General features: G+C 38.4%; 1 long non-coding RNA gene across 3 annotated transcripts; it reads left to right on the top strand.

The window, feature by feature from the left end:
- Positions 1-305: 305 nt before the first annotated feature.
- Positions 306-21,476, top strand: LOC135407345 (uncharacterized). Of its 3 annotated transcripts, XR_010426828.1 has the most exons (5): positions 307-628; positions 839-1,097; positions 2,419-2,611; positions 20,139-20,173; positions 20,301-21,475. It is a non-coding gene; the product is annotated as an uncharacterized LOC135407345 (long non-coding RNA). The 3 variants fall into 3 exon arrangements; XR_010426826.1 differs by having other exon boundaries at positions 306-1,097; positions 20,301-21,476; XR_010426827.1 differs by having other exon boundaries at positions 306-1,097; positions 2,467-2,611.
- Positions 21,477-22,580: the final 1,104 nt, after the last annotated feature.

Raw genomic sequence — 22,580 nt, forward strand, 5'->3', positions numbered from 1 at the left:
CACATTTCATACTACTTTTTTCAGCTCCTTGTAGCATATGAAGTGTATGTTTGCATTTTTTGTTTGTTTTGTTTTGGTAGGGGTGTGAGGAGCTATTTTGTTTGGGATTTTTTTCACTCCTCCATTCATATGTTGCAGAATAAGTGTCACTCAATCAAGTAGTGAACAGTACTGAGGATCAAAACAAGCAAGATATCCCAAGTTATGCATACTGTTTCAACATATGTATCTGAGAAAGAAAATTGTCATTTTGCAGAGAGGGTTGATGTGTCTTTAAGAATGACATGAAATCTAGTCCTGTCATGGGTTAAGATTGGCCCCCCCTGAGATTCAGGGGCTCAGAGGTGACTGGGTGCCAGGGCAGTGTTCCCTGGAGAGACAATCACCACTCGTCTTGTTTGCTTCTGCTGAAAAATCATATATACACAGCACCGGAAGGTGCCGGCAGTTTTTCTATTGGTGTCTGCTGCGTGTAGGTGTAGAAGGCCAGGGGGTGGCTGGGCTCCTTCTTCCCCCCCGGAGGGGGGAGAGGGGAGCCCTGCGGCCCCCCCAACTCTGCCTAGGCCAGAGTTAGAGACAGCATTGGAGTGAGTGTATGTTTGTGAGGGACACGACTCACAAACAACTGGTAAGCGAGAGAGAGAGAGAGGCAGGCCTTGCAGCCAGGCCCTCTTCTTCTTTCCCCCCCACTTTGCAGCCAGGCTGCAGAAGGGGGCTGTTTTTCCTCTCACTGTTTAGTGGGAGTGGTGCAAGGCTCAGCATTGAAGCTGAACCAAGAGACGGGGCCGGAGGAAGAGGCTCGGTTGCCAGGAGAAACAGTTGTGATTCGTTGCAACAGGTGGAAAAACTTCAGGCAGGAATTGGAGACGGGCCAAAGGGCTCGGGAGTTGCCCTGCCAAGGTATGACCGGGGGGAGCCGAAAACTGACTTGGAGGATGCATACATTGATAAGCTACACTACAGCAGCCTAGAGAACTGAGGTATGAGACCAAGAGGGAGAGATCACACAGCAGAAATGACAGAGGACCAAGGAGAAAGGACTCAGAGCTACCTTCCTGGACTTCTGAGGAAGGAAGGACTTCCACAAACAGCTGAAGGTTGGTAGGGAGTGTTCAGGGGCCCCGAACACTCCCACCAGGGAGAGACTCATTACTTTTCAGTCTGAAAAGGCTTTTCCTGGACTAAAGTTGAAAGGAGAAGCTTCGAAGGGACTGATAGAAGTGTAATAATATATATATAGTTGCTTTTAGTTTGTACAGTATATTTATTTGGGTAAATAAATGTAAATACTTCCCCCTTCCCCTATAGAAGCCTCTAGCCTGAAAGTTTTCTCTTCGGTGTTGGGATAAATTGTGGGAAGGGGTGGGGAAGCCTGGAAATTGGATTTTAGATTTCTAATGTGGCTCGAACTGCCACAACTCCCTTTCCTAGGTGCCAAGCAACTTTTATTCCCATTGTATATGCACTGTAATGCAAACTTGATTTTTTCTTAATCTCTTTTTAATGTTGAATCAGGAGATATGATGAATTAATCTTTTAAAAAATAGAAATATATCTTCAAAAAGCAAGATGTCTGTATCTAATTAAATTGCCTTCATAATCTTATGCAAACTTCAGTTCCACGGCAATCTGTGGATTTGGCTGAAGATTAAATTAATCCCTGTTTACACATATCAGGTAATTCTATCTCCTTTCCCTGAGGGAGAGCATGGAGAATTTCAGAAGCATGAGCAGGCATGCTAATTTCAACAACAAAGATGGATATTTAGTTAATCAATGCTCTGTTTAAGAATAATACTGAGAGAAAGAGCCTCAAGTACCACTCAGAAATCACCTCTTCCTCTTAGCTAGACAAGCAGTTCAGCTGAGTGTGTTCATTTCACACACTCTTCTAGGATTTAAATCAATCTACATAGCCAACCATTTCAGTCTATAGGCACACAAAGGAACGCAAGTCAAAGCTCTCTGTTTGTGAAATCACTGCCACTAATGCCAGCAAATTTTCTGTTGCCCCTTTTTCTAGCAGCTGCTGTTGCTAACAGACAGCAACATCTGGGAGCACAGCGCCCAAACACCCATGTGTGTTCCTTGATCTTGCTGTGCCAGATATCATATAATGGCCTGGATAGGAAGGGACCTTAAAGATCATCTAGTTCCAATCCCCTCTGCTATGGCCAAGGACACCTTTCACTAGATCAGGTTACTTTGAGCTCCATCCAACCTGGTCTTGAACACTTCCAGGGATCGGGCATCCACAACTTCTCCGAACAATCTGTTCCATTGCCTCACCATTCCTCTCTGTAAAGATTTTCTTCCTAACATCTAATCTAAATCTATTCTCTTTTAAATTGAAGCCATCCCCCCTTGTTCTGTCACTTGTAAAAGGTCTCTCTCATCTTTCTTGTGGGCTCCCTTCAGGTACTGGAAGACCACAATTAGGCGACCCTGAAGCCTTCTCTTTTCCAGGCTGAACAATTCCAGTTCTCTCAGCCTTTCCTCACATGAGAGGTGCTTCATCCCTCTGATCATCTTGGCGGCCTCCTCTGGACTCTCTCCAACAGATCCATGTCCTTCCTGTGCTGGGACCCCAGACCTGGATGCAGCACTGCAGGTGGATCTCACCAGAGCAGAGCAGAGGGGCAGAATCCTCTCCCTCACATGCTGCCCACACTGCTTTGGATGCAGCCCAGGACACACTTGGCTTTCTGGGCTGTGAGTTCATATTGCTAGCTCATGTCCAGCCCCTCATCCACCAGCTCCCCCAGGTCTGGTCTGATCTGTTCATCCCCCAACCTGTGTTGATACCAGGGGTTGCCCAGACCCAGGTGCAGCTCCTTGCACTTGGTCTTAGTAAACTGCATGATGTTCCCACTTCTTGAGTTTGTCCAGGTCCCTCTAGATGACATCCTGTCCTTCAGGTGTGTCAGCTGGTATTATCTGCAAATTTGCTGAGGGTGCACTCAATCCTTTCATCTTCATTACTGAAGATATTAAATAAAACTGGTCCCAAAATAGACCCCTGAGGAACACCACTTGTTACTGATGTCCATCAGGACACCGAGCCATTGATGGCTACACTCTGGATGAGACCTAGACTTTAAGAGAAGTTGCAACCACTGATTTTATTCCTACCTCCTTGGTTTATTCACCTGAATGCCTGATATTTAAAACCTCAAATCTGTGACTCTATAAAAACAATACTCAGAATTTTGGAGTGAAATGCTCAAACAAAAAACTTGTTCTCAAAATTTTACAAGCCAGGAAATATAGATGTACTCCCTAAAAGTGAAATAAACCCAAAGATACAATGCTTTGGAAATCCTTAAATAAACAAGAATGTTGATTCTGTTTAGACCAATGCCATAGAGTAATGACATAATTTTCAATGATACAATTCTCATTAATGTATAATGGCATTTGTGTTCCCAGACTAAATTAAACTGGATTTTAATACGAAAGTATTTTTTTCTCTATGAGGGCAACAATCAAAGGATTTAGCCTGTGTATGACCTACTTCAAGACTGTCTTTCAGAGTCTATAAACAAAGTCCATGTTGCTGAGATGTCCCTTTGTGTAGTAACCTGACATTCAGAAGTTGGCAGGGAAGAGATTAACATCTCATGGATGTACAGATCCAGTTGCAAGGGAACCTACACAAAAGAGAATTATCTTGGTCTCAACCATGGTGAATTAGGAATCCCTTCTCCAGGGCACAAATAGGATAAGCAGAATGGAGTGTGTTAGTTAAAAGTTAGTTCCTCTTCAAAAGAGATAACCTTCTATCAAAAAGGAGTCATGATTTAGCAGTGTTAAATAATCTTCCTGTTCAATTTAATTTAGAAGTCAAAATGGAGGAACCTTCTTGATCAGCTCATAACTTAGAAACAGAAAGTCTGTGTGACTGATTTGTGCAAGTTATGAAAAGACTGCTGATAAATACAGTGTAACACAGAGCCTTACATGCATGACTAAATAAAGTTTTACAAAAATGAAATTTAAAATTTGCTATCTTCTTGAGAAAATGTGCTAATCTCATACAAAATACAAAATTTTAGCATAGCATTCAAGAACCACAGAACATATTCTTTCAAAGTGCCTGGTGGTGTTTCAGGATACTCAGCAGAGAGTGACTGAAGGAAACTAAAGTACATGTGGGTCAGAGAACTCAAGTACAGCACATAATGAAACACATATAGACATGAGTTCTGTGTTTATGGAGATAAGTATTACCTCTAGGGATAGTATGCAGTAACACTCCCAGATCCAGACAGTGAATTTTCTTTGTTGATGACTCTCAGTTCCCTTATGATGCTTTATGGTATGTATAATTAAAACTACACAATTCCACATCCCATAGCTCAACAGGACAGACCTAAGATTCACAAGGACTAGCTTAAACCAATGGGAGCATTCAATACAGTATCAGTATCATTTGATTAGTACACTTAAGAGACACAAGGTAGCTCAATGGCTCACATGGAACCAGCAATGACCCTGCCAAAACTGGCATCCAAACTCCTCCATATGCCATACTGTATCTGAGATATCTCGGTGAGCTTTGATATTCTGAACTCTTATTCTGACACCTATGGTTTCCTGTCGGTACTTGTTACCAACTTCCCTTTGTCCTGGTACTGTACTGTGCAGGCTGACTATGTAAATCTGATTTAGGTTATTCCTTTTAAAGAGGGAAGTGAAGAATACAGGAAAGTGAGAGCAGAGAGACTTTGGGAGTTTGGGTTCTCAATATTCATAACACACGCTTAGCCCCTCTACCAGGTGTCTGTGCCCAGGCACTGACTGCAGGGTCCTGCGCTGGTGGCTTCTGTAAGGAAACCCTGTGCTGGACACAGCTGGCTCCTGCCCACTCTGACAAACCCACCACAGGGCAAAGCTGAGTCCCTCAGCCAAAATAGTGGCACCTCTGGGAAAGTGTATCTATGAAATAACAAAACCACTGCGCATCAGAGAGAGAAGGGAGGAGTGCAGGAAAGTGAAAGAAACTACTCTAGGGACACTAAGTCAAGAAAGGGGAGATAAGAGGTGCTCCAGGTGCTAATGCAGAGATTTCCCCATGGGCTGTGGAGAGGATCATGCAAGAGCAGAGACCCACCATTGCAGACACTGGAGGATCCACTTGGAAGCATTATCCTGAAGAACTGCAGATCATGGAAAGGACCCAAACCGGAGCAGGGACAAGCATGAGGAGGAAAGAGAAAGAGAGAGGAGCTGTTATGGACTGACCCCAAACCCCATTCCCCAACCCCAATCACCAGGGATGAGATGACAAAGTGGTGAATGAAAGAGCTATGTTGAACCTGGGCAGAAGGGGAAGAAGAAAAAGAAGGTGTACTGAGTTTTTCTTTTTGTTTCTCACCATCCAACTCTATTTTAACTGCCAAGAAAGTAAATTAATTTTCTTCAAGTCTGTTTTTACCCATGACAGTAACTGCTAAGCGATCTCCCTATCTTTATCTTGACACACAAGCTTTTTCATCTTATTTTCTTCCCCCTTCCTATTGAGGCAAGAGAATGAGAGAGTGGCTGGGGGTGGGGGGCTGGCAGTCAGTCAAGGTCACACCAGTTCCTCAACTCTTAAACCTCTGTTGTGTGAGTAGATGACAAGTTACTAATATCAATAAGAAAATTTTAGGTGACAAAACTTCCTAGATCTTACAAGTAGAAGTAGGAGCTGTTTCTTCTTTCAGGAATCAAAACACCATTAATTCCAGCCAGACTGAATTTTATTCTGCTATTTCGGTTACATTACCCAACCAGTACTGCTAAAAACTGTGCATCAAACAGTCTTCTTCTGAACATCCTTAATGTCTAGCTCCATAACTATCAAAGTTGTTTTGGAGGCAGATAATTTCTTAAAGACTCATTTCAGACTTAGTTTTGATGGTAAAATCATGTGATGGTGAAAAATATAACCCCTTTCTAAAACTGACAGCTCTGTATAGTATTGTACTTTACTTAAGAATCGCCAGGATATTAATTTTGAGAATAATTTTCACAAATCTTTGAGAGTATAAAGTACTGTCTTAACAAAATCAGCAGCAGAAACAGTCAATATATGTAATTACTTACTATCATCTTAAAATAATGCATTTTAAAGTGACAAGTCCTTATAAAATCCCTCTGTAATTTGCTGATGTCCTAAAAAGTCATAAACACATTGTCTAAACACACTGTCTAATGATTTTATTAGAGCTTCCATCTGAAACCAAAACAGCACAGTTACTATTAATAAGTAAGAAGTAAACTGGACTGTCCCCCACCCAGTTGCATAGTTTCTGTGGACTGAAGAAATCTTGGGCTAAAAATCAAGTTCTAATCTTTAAACAGGTTCCAAGTACTCCAAATTTAATCAGGAAACATATAGCTACACAAATCATGTAGACTACCTGAGTTATCAAAATACATTGTCCAAATCCAAAATATTTAAAAGTTATTTTTTTTCCTTTTACTTATTAAAAAAAAAAAATTACCTTCTTTATAGTTATCAGTTTTGCTGTTTCTTCTGTGATCCCAACAGAAAAGCATCCATAACTATCCTGGTTTCAAATCATATATACACAATTTCACAGAAAGCTGTGCTACACAACTATATGGGCATAGTTGACTAGTCTTTAGGATTAAGCATAGTTCTTTCTGCAGTCAAAATAGTAACCTTAATTTAATTTAAAGTACAGTTACTAACTAAAAATAAAAATAACAGAACCACCTCATAAATGAGCCAATAATGCAAATAGAAATTAAATCTTTTGGTGGTGGTGGTTTGGACTTTTTTTGCATAAGGCACTTTCTGCTCCATGGAATAGAGACACAAACAGAGAGACACAGACACAGACACAAGGCGTGGACACAAAGAAATAGACCTTCTCCTTGTGTTAAGTATTGTAAACTATTCTTTGAGCTAAAATGAGATAACCTGAGAAGCCCAAGGATGAATACACTAATTTTAATCTAATCTGCTAATTGGCACTGGCTGTCCACAAAAAGACATTTATGGCAGCTCAGTTGGTTCCTTATCAAACTGTATGTTACCATGAAGGTTTCCTCTGGGAAAACAAAAATCAGAGGGACAAAATAAATAATAGTTCATTAAAGACCATTTAGCCTTTTAAACATTAAGAATAAGGATGAGTTCTTTCCTGACCAGTAGGATTTACTTATATTTATCCAGGAGCCCTATGGATTATGTTTCCAGGAAAATTTGCCAAGCCTGCAGACCACTGTGAAGCACACTTCCTCTGTGAAGCACATTTCCTCTGGCTGCAGTGAATATTTTTACTCAGCATATATTTAGTTAAACAAAGGTATTATTGTACTCTTGTCCTACTTGTTTCAAATATCTGTATGGTAAATATTTTATAATATTGTTTGTGGTGCCATGTGAATTTACCTCATTATTTGAGTTTTCATATACTAACTACTTGGGTGAGCCTTTAATGTTTATACGTACCATAAAAAACTTTTCCATTTCTAAAAGCAGTAGATGTGATTCTGTAAACTTTCAGAGATTAAAGTAACACATTTGCTGTTTACTCCTCATAGATAAACCTTCCTTCCTCTCTTTACTCTAGCTTCTATGCTACTAAGAGGAAGATGCTGACATGGCAAATCAAAGCAACAGTAAGTGTCTAGAAAGCTATTCCGGGTCAGAAAAAATGAGTGGTTGAGAATTCAGCTCACTGCTTTTTCAGCAACATTATATCTGAAAATTCCTTAATACAGTCTTGATTAACTAACCTGTTATTTAACCGATGAGAAAAATTGATTCTAAAAGCAAATACATGTTCTAGGTATGCAGTTCTTGCAAACTACCTAGTTTGCAAGCAAATACATGTTCAGAAATTGGAGTTCAATAAAGTCACTCTTGAATTAACACTAATCTCTGAAAAACAACTACTTGCTGTTTGTACTGGAGCCTACTCTCTTGCTCATATGGTAATGAGAGCCCTAACCCATTCTTTTTTGCCAGATCAGGGCAGCTGTACCTAGGACTACAGGGAATCATGAAAGTAGAGCTGTAGCATCCTATAATTACTCCACAGTAAGTCACAGTATATTCTGCACTTCTATGCTATCCTTATCAAGAGAGCAATTACTATAATGGGTCACACCTGCATCCTCATATGTTCTCAGAGCCTGACAAAGGCATCTATTTTATGATTTGTGTTAAGAAAGGCAATGAAAGTTGTGTAAATCTCTTGGAGGTGTTTAGGCCAGCTTGATACATATTGCCTCTGTGAACATTTCTTAGGAAGGCAAATAATGGCATTACCACAGAATGAATGATCTCATCGGTCTGCACACTTTAAAATTTTCAAACTCATCTATCTACCTCACTGCATTTCCCATATGCCTTAAAATCAGTGCAAAAAAAAGAGAGGTCAACCAAAATAAAGCTGGTCACTAGTTTCCAGTTTTCAGGTCAGTTTAGGAACTCCCTGTTTTATGGACAAGTGATTTGCATTTGAATATTTAACCTCTTTTATTGAAAATAACTCTCCTTAGAAGCAGCTTTAATAGCAACATCATATTCTAGAGATTGCTCCACACCAAACCCACATACACTGCAAGGTTTCTTTTGCGTCTGAAGCATCACTGCGAAAATCAAAATAACTTTCACTAAAAGATACTGAAGAAAGAAGAGCCTATGACTGGAAAACTACTCTGTTGTAAAAAAATTATCAACGAAATACAATGATATCTGTACTGAGTAGAGTTTTAAGGTGAATCATAAAAAAAGGGGGACTTTTTGTTTTGAAAATTTAAATTTTATTTCCTAGGTAAGATAATACATATGGTCTGATCAAATAAGTCTTTTGTCAGTCATGGATTCTGTCAGTCATTCCCACGTTAGGGAAAAAATTTTGGTGCTGACAGTTGTACAAGCACATTCACAGCCATAAAGGAAATAGATTCAGTTGGAAATTGAGTCCAGATTAGAACCTCCACTATCAGTGAATAGCATTTTTTTTTTCTACTTGTAAAAATTGATGAAGCATTATGGGACAGATATTGATGGAGTAATTTTAATATAGATCATATTGCTTTGTAAGATTCCTTATAAAGCTCCATGTGCTACTCTTTGACACTTACGTGTAAGTGCACATGTGCATACCTGAAGGAATATGCTGAAAGCCAAGACATAGGAATACTATGGGTGGGGAAGCAAGTTTACAGGAGTTAAAGAAAAAAAAAAGGTAATGTTTGTTGTTAGGTGTCCATCTAGAGTTATACTGTGAAAAGGGTCTAATAAGTGGATGTAAATAACTACGATAAGAAAAAAAAGTAGAATGTTCTTGGATGTATATTGATCCTGATTATGATGATTTACACACAGCACACCATCAGAGTACAGACATACCATCTGGAGTCACTAGACGTGAAACAGTCAAAGCATTCATGTGTTACATCACTTACTGTCAGGTCTTTAAAACAGACATTATCTTAGTACAAAGGATTGTATTTCGGTCAGTTCATCTCCAATTTACTTCAGAACGCTTTTGATAATAGAAATTGTGATTGTAATTATTTTACACAGTGCTAAAAAGAATTTTTCTGGAGGGAGGATCAGAGCAAAAACATTCAAATACAACAATATTGGATTTTTTTCCCCTTACAGTAGAAGGAGCGTCAGCTTAAGACAACTTGAAACCTTGTGGCAAGATTTTTTGCCATGCTTGATAACATATGTCACAACTGAATAATTGACTAGATTTTCCAAATGTCTGAACTGAATTATTTGTGGTAGGATTATTACATAATTACAGGGGGAATCAGGAAAGGGATCATTTCTGGTTTTAACATTCGTATGAACACAGAAAAGCCTTTGTGTTCTCATACAACTATGTTCCTTATGCAAACAGAAAAGAAGAAGTTAGTGCAGGCTGAATGAAAAATGAACAGACTTGTATTTATGAACATTATTTACACAGCTGCAAATTATATTACAGAACCAAAATGGTCATAGAAACAAAGTTACAGAATAACGCAACCAAGTTTACTGTTGTACAAACAGCAAGATTTACCGTTGTTAAAGATTTTTTATTTTTTTTAGTGAATCTTTTCAGAAATAGTACTGATAGCTGTTCCATACTGTTACTTTTTAAAATTAACTAACAGTGGTCTGTGATATGTTAAAACATGCTTTCAGGAAAAAAGAAGTATTTCATTTATCTGTTAACTTCTTCTCTGCTAGAGACAGAAAATTTAAGATTTAAGTTCTATTATTTTACCTTTCACAATGACAATTTGGAAAAAAATAGTATGAGCTAAATAGGACTTCACCTGCAGAACTAGTACTTGCAAATAAACACAGGAGCTATAGAAAGATTCACAGAGAAGCATTTCCTTTTCTGGTTTGAGAAAACATTTTTTTAAAAAAAATACTTATAAACTTTTCCCACAGTGCAATAAGAGATTTCACACAGAAATAAATTTATTGTATACTACCAGCTTTTTCAACCACATCATCTCTATAGGATTATCAAAAAACTAAAATTTTTCTCCCAGAATGTAATTTTTGGATATTTTTTATTTCAGTTTTGAATTAGGAATGTTGGCCCCAGTTAGATTTTATAAGCTCACTACCTGAAATCTATATTAGCTTCAATAAGAGACATTTTGTTCACTCAACAATAAAACAGGTTATGAAGACTTCTTGATATTTCATGACTGCTGTCTGATTACCCACACATTTCCAAATTTGAGTATAAAATTTTAAGAACAAAAAATCAGGTTCAAATGTAGCCTGATCACAAAAAAACAAAAACATTGAGATTTTGCTGGATACCAGAATGAAGCAAAATAATGTACAGGTCTCCTCATGCTACATTACCCTGATTTGTTGCCAGATCATTATCTTTATTTTTTTGATAAACACAAAGTCATCAACTAGAAATAATTAGAGTGTTCAGAAAATTGCTGGGAAACAATTAGTACATGAAATTTTTAAAACTTCATTAAGTATCTAAATAGGCATCCCAAATGTCTAACCTAATCCATACAATTCTTAAAAATGGAAAGTCCCAGTGATCGATCAGACTCAGTAATAAGGAAACTGTTTGTAAGATGAATTTCTGACAGAATACCTTGAAGAGCTAGACAGCCAGCTAAGCATTGCCAAAAAGAGAGGTCTGTGAGTAAACAGAGAGGGGAAAACAGAAAGGGAGGGAGGAAGCAAGGGAGAAAAGAAACTAAACAGATTGTAGAAAGGGTCATATATTAAAAAGATTACATGGAGAAGCTGAAACTTTGAAGTCAAAGTACCAGAGGCTACACTGTTGTGTTTATGCCAATAATTCTGAAGGCAGTCATAGGGAATAATCTCTTTTCCTAGTTCTATGCAGAAAAGAGACATTTGTCGTCATGAAAGATTTATGGTTCTCTTAAGAACCAGGTACACAAACTGCAGACATTTAGCTGAAATGCTAACAAACCTCTCAATGCAGAGTGTCAAGTCTAACAGGAAGAAACAAAGAGGAGGAATGTGTGATGTGATTTATTTTTTTTCCCCTGCCTGTCTACAACTTACAGTTTTGGAGATATAGCTGTGTTAAAATGTTCCTTGAGATAACTTTGCAATAGTGATAAGAATTTCAAAACTGAGGATAAAAGCCCGAACCCATCAAAGTTAAGTAAAATTTTCCATTCATTGTGGCGATGGTGTTAGAATACAAGCATTTACATTCTGGAATACATATACGGCTCACTTACTACTATAACCTGTGCCAACTAATGGCTGCTCCCAGTTGCCTTTGATGAGCGTACAAAACTAATTTGGTAGAACATCCATCTAAAGAAATTTCCACCCCATATGCAAAGATTAAGTTGACTTGCTTCCCTAATGCAGGACTTTATTCCACCTAAAATCCCCTTTTTTTAGATCAATTTAATTCTAAATCATTACTTGCAGAATAAATAGTATTAATTAAATAATGGCATTGCTGAAAAAGGGTATTAATTTTTTTTTAAAATTGCTTCCTCTCACTTATATTGATGATTACCATACCCTTATAAGACAGAAAGAGATATCTGGTTTCCCTATTCTTTTATAGCCATTATTTTCTGGCTTTTTTTCAGTCCTTTACATTTGGGGATTTTATTCTCAAGTGGAAAAAAATCACCTTTCTCACTTTTTTAATTAATATTTCTCTACTACTTCCCACTAACCATATGATTTTATCTGGCCTTAGTTTCGTCATATCTTTTTCACCAATAGGAATATCTATTTTCAGATGAAGTGCTATAGACCAGATTCCAGATAATAGCAAGAAATGTACTTACATAATTACATTATTTAAAATTTTCAGTACTACTTTTCATTCTATCCCTAAGAGATCTTGTCCTAACATAAAAGTCCCTGAATACTGATCACAGGAACACGTGGAAGAATAAAAATTTTTATGTCATTACAGACAAACAAAGGAGTATTACTTGTCATAATCAGGAGTGGCAAGTCCACATACAAGGATTATCTGCTTCAAGAATCCTAAGTGCAAGCACCCACATATGTATTGGTTTGGTGTTTCTTATTAACAATAATGCGTCATATATAATAAGGAAGAGTCATGTGCATCATGGTCTTCAGCTCCATGAGCACAGATAAACAAGTTTGGTGGGGGGAAAAAACACATTATAATTACTATAATATAAGTAACAAGAGTAGTTTGGAGTTGCAGATATGGAACACCTTCCTACAGAAGTTTTAGCCCATAAAAAATATGCTTTTTCATTTGTAAAATGAATCAAAGGATTGAGTGGCAAAAGGAGAAACCCCATTTTCTACTGAAGTTAATCTACTAGCTCTGCATTTGTTTTAATTTGTTTCATCCTCTCTTCCATTTTGCGCTACAAATCTCATTTTCTAATAGCCCACTATTAGGTCAGTCAAAAAGGAAGCAAATTCAGGCTAGTTATTTCATCAGACTCTTATGAATCTGTTATTCTTCAGGTTTCTCTGACAGTTCTTAATCTGCATTTTTGTCAGGCTTATAATTCCAAAATTTGCACTTTTTGAATTAATTTTCCCTATTTTCTCTTCTCTTGAAGTTAAGTTTTAATAGGATTTGCATGAAAGCTATCCTATCATTTCTGACTGTATAATAGTGGGAGGATTTAAATTGTGCAAGTATAAACTCTAGGAAATATAGTTGGCTCTTTCAATAGTTTTATTGATTGTATTGTGTTTGTATGGCCAGGTTTTGGTAGCAGTGTGTGTGTGACAGGGTGGCTTCTGTGAAAAGCTGTGAGAAGCTTCCTCTTGTCCAACAGAGCCAGTCAGTGCCAGCCGACTCCAAGACGGACCCACAGCTGGCCAAGGCTGAGCCCACCAGACAAGGCAACAGAGCCTCTGTGATAAAGAAGGGAAAAAAAAGTTATTGTGCAGATGTAATTGCACTCAGAGAAGAGAAAAGTGAGAATATGGGAGAGGAACAACTCTTTAGAAACCAAGGTCAGTAGGGAAGGAGGGGGAGAAGACGTTGCAGGTTCTGGAGCAGAGATTCTCCTGCAGTTCGTGGTGGAGACCATCGGCAGGCAGCTGTGCCTTGGCAGCCCATGGAGGTCCATGGTAGAGCAGAGATCCACCTGCAGCCCACAAAGGGGACCCACTGGATGTCTCAAGGAGGCTGTGAGCCCATGGGAAGTCTGGGCTGGAGCAGGGTCCTGGCAGACACCTGAGGAACCGTGGAGAGAAGAGCTCATGCTGGAACAGGTTTCTGGTAGGACTTGTGACTCTGTGGGGTCTCACAGTGGAGCAGTCTTGGCCTGAAGGACTGCATCCTATGGAAAGGGACACATGCCAGAGCAGTTTGTGAATTGTACCCTATGGGAAGGACTCACACTGGAGAAGTTCATGGAGAACTGTTTCCCATGGGAGGGAGCCCACAGTGGAGCAGGGGAAGGACTCCTCTCCCTTAGCAGTGGCAGAAACAATGTGTGATGAACTGACTGTAACCCCTGTTCCTGTCTCCTTGCACCACTAGAGAGGAGGAGGTAGAGCCTGATGAGGAGGAGGGAGTGGTGAGAGGAAGGTGTGCTTCAGGATTGTTTTACTTCTTGTTATCCTTCTCTGATTTTGATAACAAATTCAATTAATTTCCTTAAGTTGAGTCTGTCTTACCCATGATGGTAATCAGTGAGTGGCCTCTCCCTGTTCTTGTCTCAACTCATGAGCCTTTCATTATTTTTTTTTCTCCTGTCCATTTGCAGAGGGAAGTGAGACAACATTTTCAGTGGCTACCTGACATCCAGCCAAGGTCAACCCACCACATTGATCAAGTGCAAAATTTTATGTAATAGCTTGAAATATGATTAGATTAGAAGTAGCGTGGACAAAACAAGTCCAGGAAAGAGCATTCTGTTGTTTACATAAATTACAACAATATTTGGCCGAGTCTACAACATTTGAAAGTCATATTTGGTAAAAATGTCAACATCTGAACAATTTCTGAAATGGGCATTTACAAATACTATTCCTAAATTATTTTCTGACAATTTCAGTTAGGGAGGTGTACAACCAGTTGTTGGGTCTACTCCATACTCTCCTGTTCCATGATGCTGCAAGGATCTCCAGAAATTACTGTGACTATTTTCTTCTAGCTTTCCAGGAAATTGGCATGGATTAATCTATCACAGCCACCCTATCCCTAGACATTAGGCCTAAAAGCAGAAAGACTACAATGAAGAGCAGATATCTTTAATAAAGCCAGGACACAAACAGATCCAGTGTGGTCTTTCACACTATACAAAGTTAAAACAGACTTCTGATAGGAGGAATTCTTTTTGATTTTCACTCTCCATGTCCATGGAATTTTACTTGCAGCAAAAAGAAAAGAGAGAAAACAGAATCTCAGGGAAATTACTAATCCCTTTGTGTTAGCATCCAGAAACATAGGAAGAAATTAAGAAAGTTTGAACAACACTTAGGAATCATTGCAGTATGATGAAGAAGGAAACACTTAACAAAGAAGACTGTGAATCATCTGAGCAGTAATTTTACAGAGCCAAGTCCCAGACAAAAAACACAAACCCAGTTTAGATCTAAGACAAAATAGCCCAAATGTGACTGCTGGAAAATAGAGAAGTAAATTTGGCAAACTGCCCAGAATAGGCCACCCAAAAATGTCACCTCTTCCAGGCTATTGCCTAGTAAGAACAACCCTAGAGAATTCAAATACTACAAGAAAATATCTGAGAGACAAAAATCATGCAGTGTTCCCAAACAGGATTCACAAAAGGACAGTACATGGATCTGCACAAGAACCAACCGCAGCACATTACACGACAAAACATTACTACAGTACAGTATTTGGAGAAAGGTGACAGAATTGCAGTTAAATGTATCATTTTGCAAGCCCCAGCAGAGTATGCATAGCATGGACAAATCAGATAACAAGAATGCTATTAGTTCCAAAAAACTCTTCACAAAGGCTGCAGGCAGTGGTGAAGCAGAATGAGGGTTCTGGTAAGTTTGGCACAGGCAAATAGAGCATGTTTGTGGCAGTGAATTAGTACTGGGGAAAAAAAAAACAAAACCAAACAAAAGCAAAAAAAAAAACAGACAAAAAATGTTTAGTAGGAAAGAAATAGGTGAAATTTAGGGCTCAAAGGCTTATCTTTCTGAAGAGAGTTTTGTGTCAAATGCTGGAGGAAGAGCATGTATTCAATTTATCACAGTACTGAGGAAAAAGTACCAATTACTGGATTCAAAACATGTCATGTCCACAGTTCTCGTAAGAGGTTGTTCTCACTGGTAGAACTGATTCTTCACCTGTGGACAAGTTCAAAGAGTAATTGCTGCCAGAAAAAGCAAAGCTGTCAATAAAGAATAGAATAGACCTAAAGGATCCCAATTTCTGCTCCTTTGAAAATTCTTCTGACCTTAAGAAAGGGAATAAAAGAGAAATTGGATAGGTTCATTCTCTGGGCATTACAGAGCAAGCAAAGAAAGAAGAAAAGGCTGTTAAACTTGTTGGTCACTCTAGTGAAAGCAAAGGAAGCAAGTAATCAAGAAAAAAGACTGAAACTTTGGCTTCTAAGTATGCTAAAATATTGTTAAATAAAGGTGTGAAAAGACAAAAGTGGTTCTACAACCTGTGAGTAGAAAATTCCGAAAGAGATGTTCCATGCCAAGTAGTTTTCTAGGTTTCATGAATCAACAGGGTTCTGGACAATGAAACAGAAAAAAACTTTGCATTTTCAAACTTTCAAACTTTTTTTTGGGAACAGTTTCTTCAGATAATACCAAAGGTAAATCAAAAAATATAACTGTCATGGTTTGAGAGATCCCCCTCCCCTGGGACTGAAGATGGTTTGCTCCAGAGTGGTCCTTCCAATGCAGAGCCAATCGAAAGCTGTAGTTACTCCTTTGCGAAATGACATATTTGATACACTGGAAGAGAAGGTGGTGGCTCAGTTAGAAATTAGAAGCAGAAGACAGCAGAGGGGCTGGCAGGCCCCCCAAGGGGCCAGGCCCCCTCTTTTCCCCCTGGCCGGGCTGCTGTGGCCAAGGGCTGGGGGGTTTTCACCCACTGCGAGTGGGGGCAGTGGCAATCGTGAAGCAGAGCAGAAAGAGACTCTCCAGGAATTCTCCGGCCAGCCTCACCAACTTCCCTCACTGTGGAGGAGGGATGGTGATAGGCTGGCTGGACCCTGCTGGCCCTGGCTGGGAGGACGCTGGGCTGGCAGCCATGACTCTGAGCCGACAGCAGCTCGGAGCAGAGAAGCCCTGTACTCCATGGTGAAGACATGGTGATGGCAGGTGTTTCCCCCGAAGCCCATGGTGAACCCTCAATGGAGCTGAGTGGTTAGAGGTGGGGTACTGGGACCCCACACCTTATAGAAGAGAGAGAGAGAAGATTTTCCAGCTACTGTGAATTGGAGCTGTAGCCCTGAGAGTGAAGGAGAAACTTCTCCTCCTGGACTTTATGGGGGGGAAAAGGGGTGATTTTTGTGAATACATACTTTTATCATCATAGGAGGATTAGTTAGGACTGTTGTATATATTATTCTATAGTTTCCATTCTGTTAGCAATAAGTTTAGATATTATTCCCCCATTTTGAGTCTGTTGCCTGTCTAGAAACTTCTCTTACATTTTAGCAAATTTGGGGGGATTTGAAAAATTTTTCCCTGAGTCAAATCACGACAGTAACCATTGTTTAATTGTATAGAAGGCAGAAAAGTCCACTGAACTTTCTCTTTACAGATGTCTCTAAGGAGACATAATAAACACAGGGAAAAAAAGAAAAAGAAAAAGCTGATGTTGTTGGACCAAGCTTTATTTTATTTTGTTTTTTTAATTCCATAATATGGACATATCACTGGTGTTATTTAATATACCATGGTGTTAACACAACAAATGAGTATAGCGAAAGATTACAAGGGGATCCAACAAAATATGGACTTTTCTACCACAGGCAAGGAATAGTTAAAAGAGCTCCTTGGGAAGATAAACTTCATATCTAGAGCAGTCATCTGAGAATGATATAACACAGAGATATCTAATGAACAGGTTCTGCAACAGTCAATCACAAAATTGAACTGGTAACTTAAAGAGATGTGCCTTTTTAGGGAGACTGCAATAAGATAGGAAGAGTCAGTAAGGAGAAAATTAGATTTCTACAGTGTCAGTGAAGACTCTTCAAAAACTGTATAGGTGCAAAATAAAAATACTGAACAGACACATACAGGTTATAGATCTTTTGAAGCAAAACAATGACAATATGAATTCATTATATGCAAACAGAAAATAACACTCTGGTCTTCCATGAAGTTTTGTACATAGTTTTAAAGTTTACTTGTGGAAGGCAAACATTAAAACAAAACTACCTCCTTATTCCACTACCAGTAAGGAAAAAGTTGACATGGCAACCTTATAATGGAACACTAGCCAGCACTTCCAGCAGTTTTCACTGATGCAGAAATTGAAAAATCTCATGAGTTGTTCTCACTACAGTGACTCCTATGAGTTGTCTTTTGAGAAAAGTTGTTTTTTGAGACATGGACTCTTGTCAAGATTTTGCATCAACAAATCACAGCCTACCATTAGGAAGCCACTGAAGCCATCTGGCAAACAGCCATAAGCAAAAGATCTAAAAATATCCAAGATAAATAAAGATACCTAATGAGGTGCAAAAGCAAATCAGGAGTTACTATGAGATAAGATTTTAGGAGCTACCAGCTTCCAAAAAATCATCTGCCTACCTGACAGGAAATCTTCACCACAGACAGCAGTGATGTTACAATAGATTTCTTTACCAAGAATGAAGTCACTGTGGGAATAAAAAAGAGACCACACGCCCTACCTGACTCCCCTTCCCACATTGTGGCATGGTTCTAGATGTGTTTTCCAGCCCATCATGTATGGAAAGACTCCATTCATACCAAAGAACACTCACAGGTTGATGCAACCTCTCTGGAGGCTGGAATGGAGCCCATGGCCTTTGTGTGTCTGCACACTCCTGCAGCACAAAAGACATCTCTCTCCTGATATTGACTGACTCACACCCCCATGCCAAAAACTTCCTATTAAAAAATTAATTTTTAATTGCAAACTGTAACCATAAAGCACTTGCACGAGTGGGCATTTTTAAGGTTATAGGGAATTCTTTTTCAGGAAATTGCTCTTAAGTGGTTGACCTTAAAATCTTAATACTTTTTATGTAATCCATTTTGGATGTTATGTATGCACAACAGAAAAAGAGTGCACCTTCCTTTGTATTAACACTCTTAAATGTAGTGCAGAGCAGCTGGCCAGATTTTTCATTCTGTTTATCCAGAGGTCAGAGGAAATGTGAACAGTTGAAAACTTGTTAATATGCCTAAAAGGTAAGACAATCTCATCCCTATTTCAGCTTACAATCTGCTTTTTAAGTAAATCACTTTTCATCTTGCTATGAGAGGAGTGAGGTTTTTGTTTTTGCTTTTGTTTTTAATTGTGACTAGGAAATTTGAATGGATAGTTTCATCTCATTTAAAGGTTCATCTGATTCATGCTTAGAATTCATACCTGTCTTTCTGAAGGCAAAAGATGTACCTTTTTTCTACTCACACTAGGAAGACTTGATCAACCTTTGTAAATAATACATTAGCACTAATTTCTGTGCTCATGGCCAGAGGCAAGATTGCATGGTGTCTGTTAATGAAAATAATTGTGGGGAGGCAGAGAAAAAAATAAAGAGACAGTGAGAAATAGTATCAACTTTTTAAAAACTCTTAAATTACAAATAATTGCTGACTGTCCTCTCTTAGTTTGTATAGAAAAAGCCAGCTGACTCTAAATTAGAATTCGGTTAATTATCAATAAAAATAATTTATTAATCAAATATCACTTTTGCTATTTGTGAACTAAGATAAAATTTCTTAGGTATATTTGATACTCTAATCTATTCATACATTTCTTAATATTTTTTTAATTCTAAGCAGCAACCGTAAGAAATGTGGTACAAATAACAAGATAGAAAATATGTTTCAAATTTAGCTTGATATTGGACCTGAACAAAAGACTTCTGGGTCTAGAATCCCATTCTTTAAGTTTTACAGGCTATTTTGCAAGTCATGAAGAGGATGAAGAGTCTGCCACATAACACAAATTCACTGTGAAATCAGAATTTTTCTTACCTCATACAGACATTTAATTGACTCTGGTATTGTGCTAACAAGACAAACATCTCTACTTAAGCCTTTCTGGTCAATACTGGTCACAATAAAAGAACAATGCAAAGCACATTTATGGTGAATCAAACAGGTTTATTGTTTTTTTCTTCTCACTGGCAGTGTATACTTATGGAAAACCTCGGGCTTTTCTCTGCTTTATCTTGTAACTGTATATATAACAGTATTCATTATACCTGTCTGGCCTGTCTTTTCTTCATACTCTTTCCTCTTCAGATTTTCATTCTAACCAAATTGTTTTCACATATTAATGAGTTTCTAACTAAATCACATTAAATTTCACTGGCCTGGGGCAAGGCTGACAAAAGTTGGGACACCATGAAATGTTTTTATTTCTTTCCTATCTTGTTTACTCCCCAAAGGTGGGAGAGACAAAGCCTCGTGGTTTCACTCACTGTTGACTTCTCTTCCCACTGTTTCTAACATCTCTCTTCATCTTCCACTCCAGGGAGTGAAGAAGAGATGCAAAAGAGTAAAGGGCCAGTAAGCTAAAAAAAGATTCTTCTTCTCTATAATGCCTCCTCCCCATGCTGCCCCCATTATTTCCAAATTGCTCGCGATGCTTACAGCTGGAACTGACACCCATTTTCTGTTTCCATGTTGTGTGAAGAACCAGGAATAAGGAGGAGTGGCAGAGCATTAGCATGGATAAGGAGGCAGTTCTTGTGAACAGAAAAAATCTGCCCAAAGCTCAAGGAGGGGGCCCAGTCCTACTGGCGTCTGATGTGTTCTTTCTTAGAAGAAGAAAGAACAGAAGAAAACATCCACAGAAAAATACTGACATAGAAACTGCCCCCCAGCTTTGGAGCTGAGAGCCTGGGAACTAGGCTTTGGAATAAGAAACATCCTTGAAAAGTACAGCTGGCCTCTTCAAAGTACAGCTGTCAAACCTAGAAAGCAGTGATATCCTGAGCTACCAAGAATAAGTGCAGAATCAGGAAACATTTTCAGCAATTTATAATGTGGAAAAGTGGAAACAGTCTGGAAAAAAATAAAACAGGTCTGAAAGAACAGAAAACTTCATCGTCATTGACTGTTACAGATGTAAAACAGAAATTAACAGCACGTATTGGCAGTTTGAAGCCGTGGTGCCTTAGGACCTCTTATCTCCAAGATATAAAATTTTTATAAAAAATGGAGCATGTTTATCTGAAAACTTCTCATGCTACATGTACTCTTCCTAAGAGGATTGGATCCCACTCAGACATTCTAAGAGACAATGGAATCCCTATACCTGACTGGCACCTGACTCCTTGACAAAATAATTTTTGATGTGAGACTCTGCCTGTTACCTTATTAGTCCCCTATTTTTTGTAGGCTTGTCTTCCCACCTCTAGGCTGGTTAGATCCCTCTCTGGGAACAGATCATCTTCCCCTTTGTTATGGTTTAACTTCTTCTGAAATCTGAATAATTGCCTTTATATTTTTATTATATACATCCATATAAGCATCTTATTGTAAGTATATCTGGAGTCACACTGTTGATAAGTTTGCTTATCAATGATGCACTTGTAGTAACATGTAATAGTATATACCTAGTTGGTTGTTGCTGTTATGTTGATCGTTGCTGTATCTACTGTTGCTGTACTACTGATTGGTGCTGTATTTAATTGTTGATAGCAATTTATAATAGCACTATATATATATAATATGTGTATTTATAATAGCATTATATATGTGTGTGTGTGTATACACTTTATATTAATCACATATATACCTGCTAGTGCTGATTTTTGTGGTAGTTTACATAGTAGGGGTATTTTTTGTAGTATTTATGGTAAACTGTAATAAAGTACAGAAATATAAAGTCCCTGTGTCTTTGTGTATTATGGAATTCTACAAAGCCACAGTCATGATCTCTATGATCTCTACACACCCACAGGCTGGATAACCCTTTAGGTTATGACACTGTCACTCCACCACTATCCAAGTTATTGCCAATAACTTTGAGATCCAAAAACTCAAGAATCCTCCTCTCTTTTGCTCTACCTTCTCCTTCCCTGTCAATACTTCTCTCTTCTTCCTCTAGTTAATTTGCCAACAATTCATCCTCTCTCTTCTGCCAGACTTGCCAATCAATTTTCTGACACATGAACCATTTTCTTCCTCAATCCATCTTCTGTACTTCTGGCCTCCAAATAAATTCTCTCCACAGGACTCCTAATCATTACTTTAGTCTATCACCTATATAGCCTATTCAGCCTACAGTGCTATAATTTAACCAGCTCCGCAGTCAAATATCTCCTCTATTAATTAAATCCTCAAACTAGAATTCATACTATTTTTATTACCGTTACTACTAAGAGGAAAGAAAATAAAATTGCCAAAAATCTTTAAAGTTTTACATCAACTCACTTCATTGGAGCTAGAAAAAATTCTCTGCAGTACCACACTATTTTAAATTCATTTGGTACCTATCACAGGAATAGATTACATGCCCTGGGATTAAACGAATAAGGAAGGCATTTAATACATTCTCACTTGCTTTGGCATTTGGGCTTTACATCAACAGGCCTCACATATATGTAGACAGAGGTTCATGCATCCTGCAGCCACAGAAATCATTTGCTGAGCCTTAGGCCAGTAAACCAAGAACTATCTGATGCCATGGACAGTGACAAGAAGTCACTTTCTGTTATCAGTTTTTGGCTGAGAAATTATCATCTGTTTAGCAGTCCTGATTATCCTTTTATAATCCTCTGTCAAGGACTGAAAAGAAGCCTGGATAACAGCAATAGAAGATAGTATTTTTAAGCATATCTTCTTCAAAAGATATGTGTGTCATCACATTAATAATTTGAGCACTTGTGTGTGGTTTGGCAAAAACAGATTTGTACGAATGACAGAAAAAACATCATTTTTAAAAAATTAAAATCCAAATTTTTTTCCT

This window comes from Pseudopipra pipra, chromosome Z (genome assembly GCF_036250125.1).
Source record: "Pseudopipra pipra isolate bDixPip1 chromosome Z, bDixPip1.hap1, whole genome shotgun sequence".
NCBI classification, from domain to species: Eukaryota; Metazoa; Chordata; class Aves; order Passeriformes; family Pipridae; genus Pseudopipra; species Pseudopipra pipra.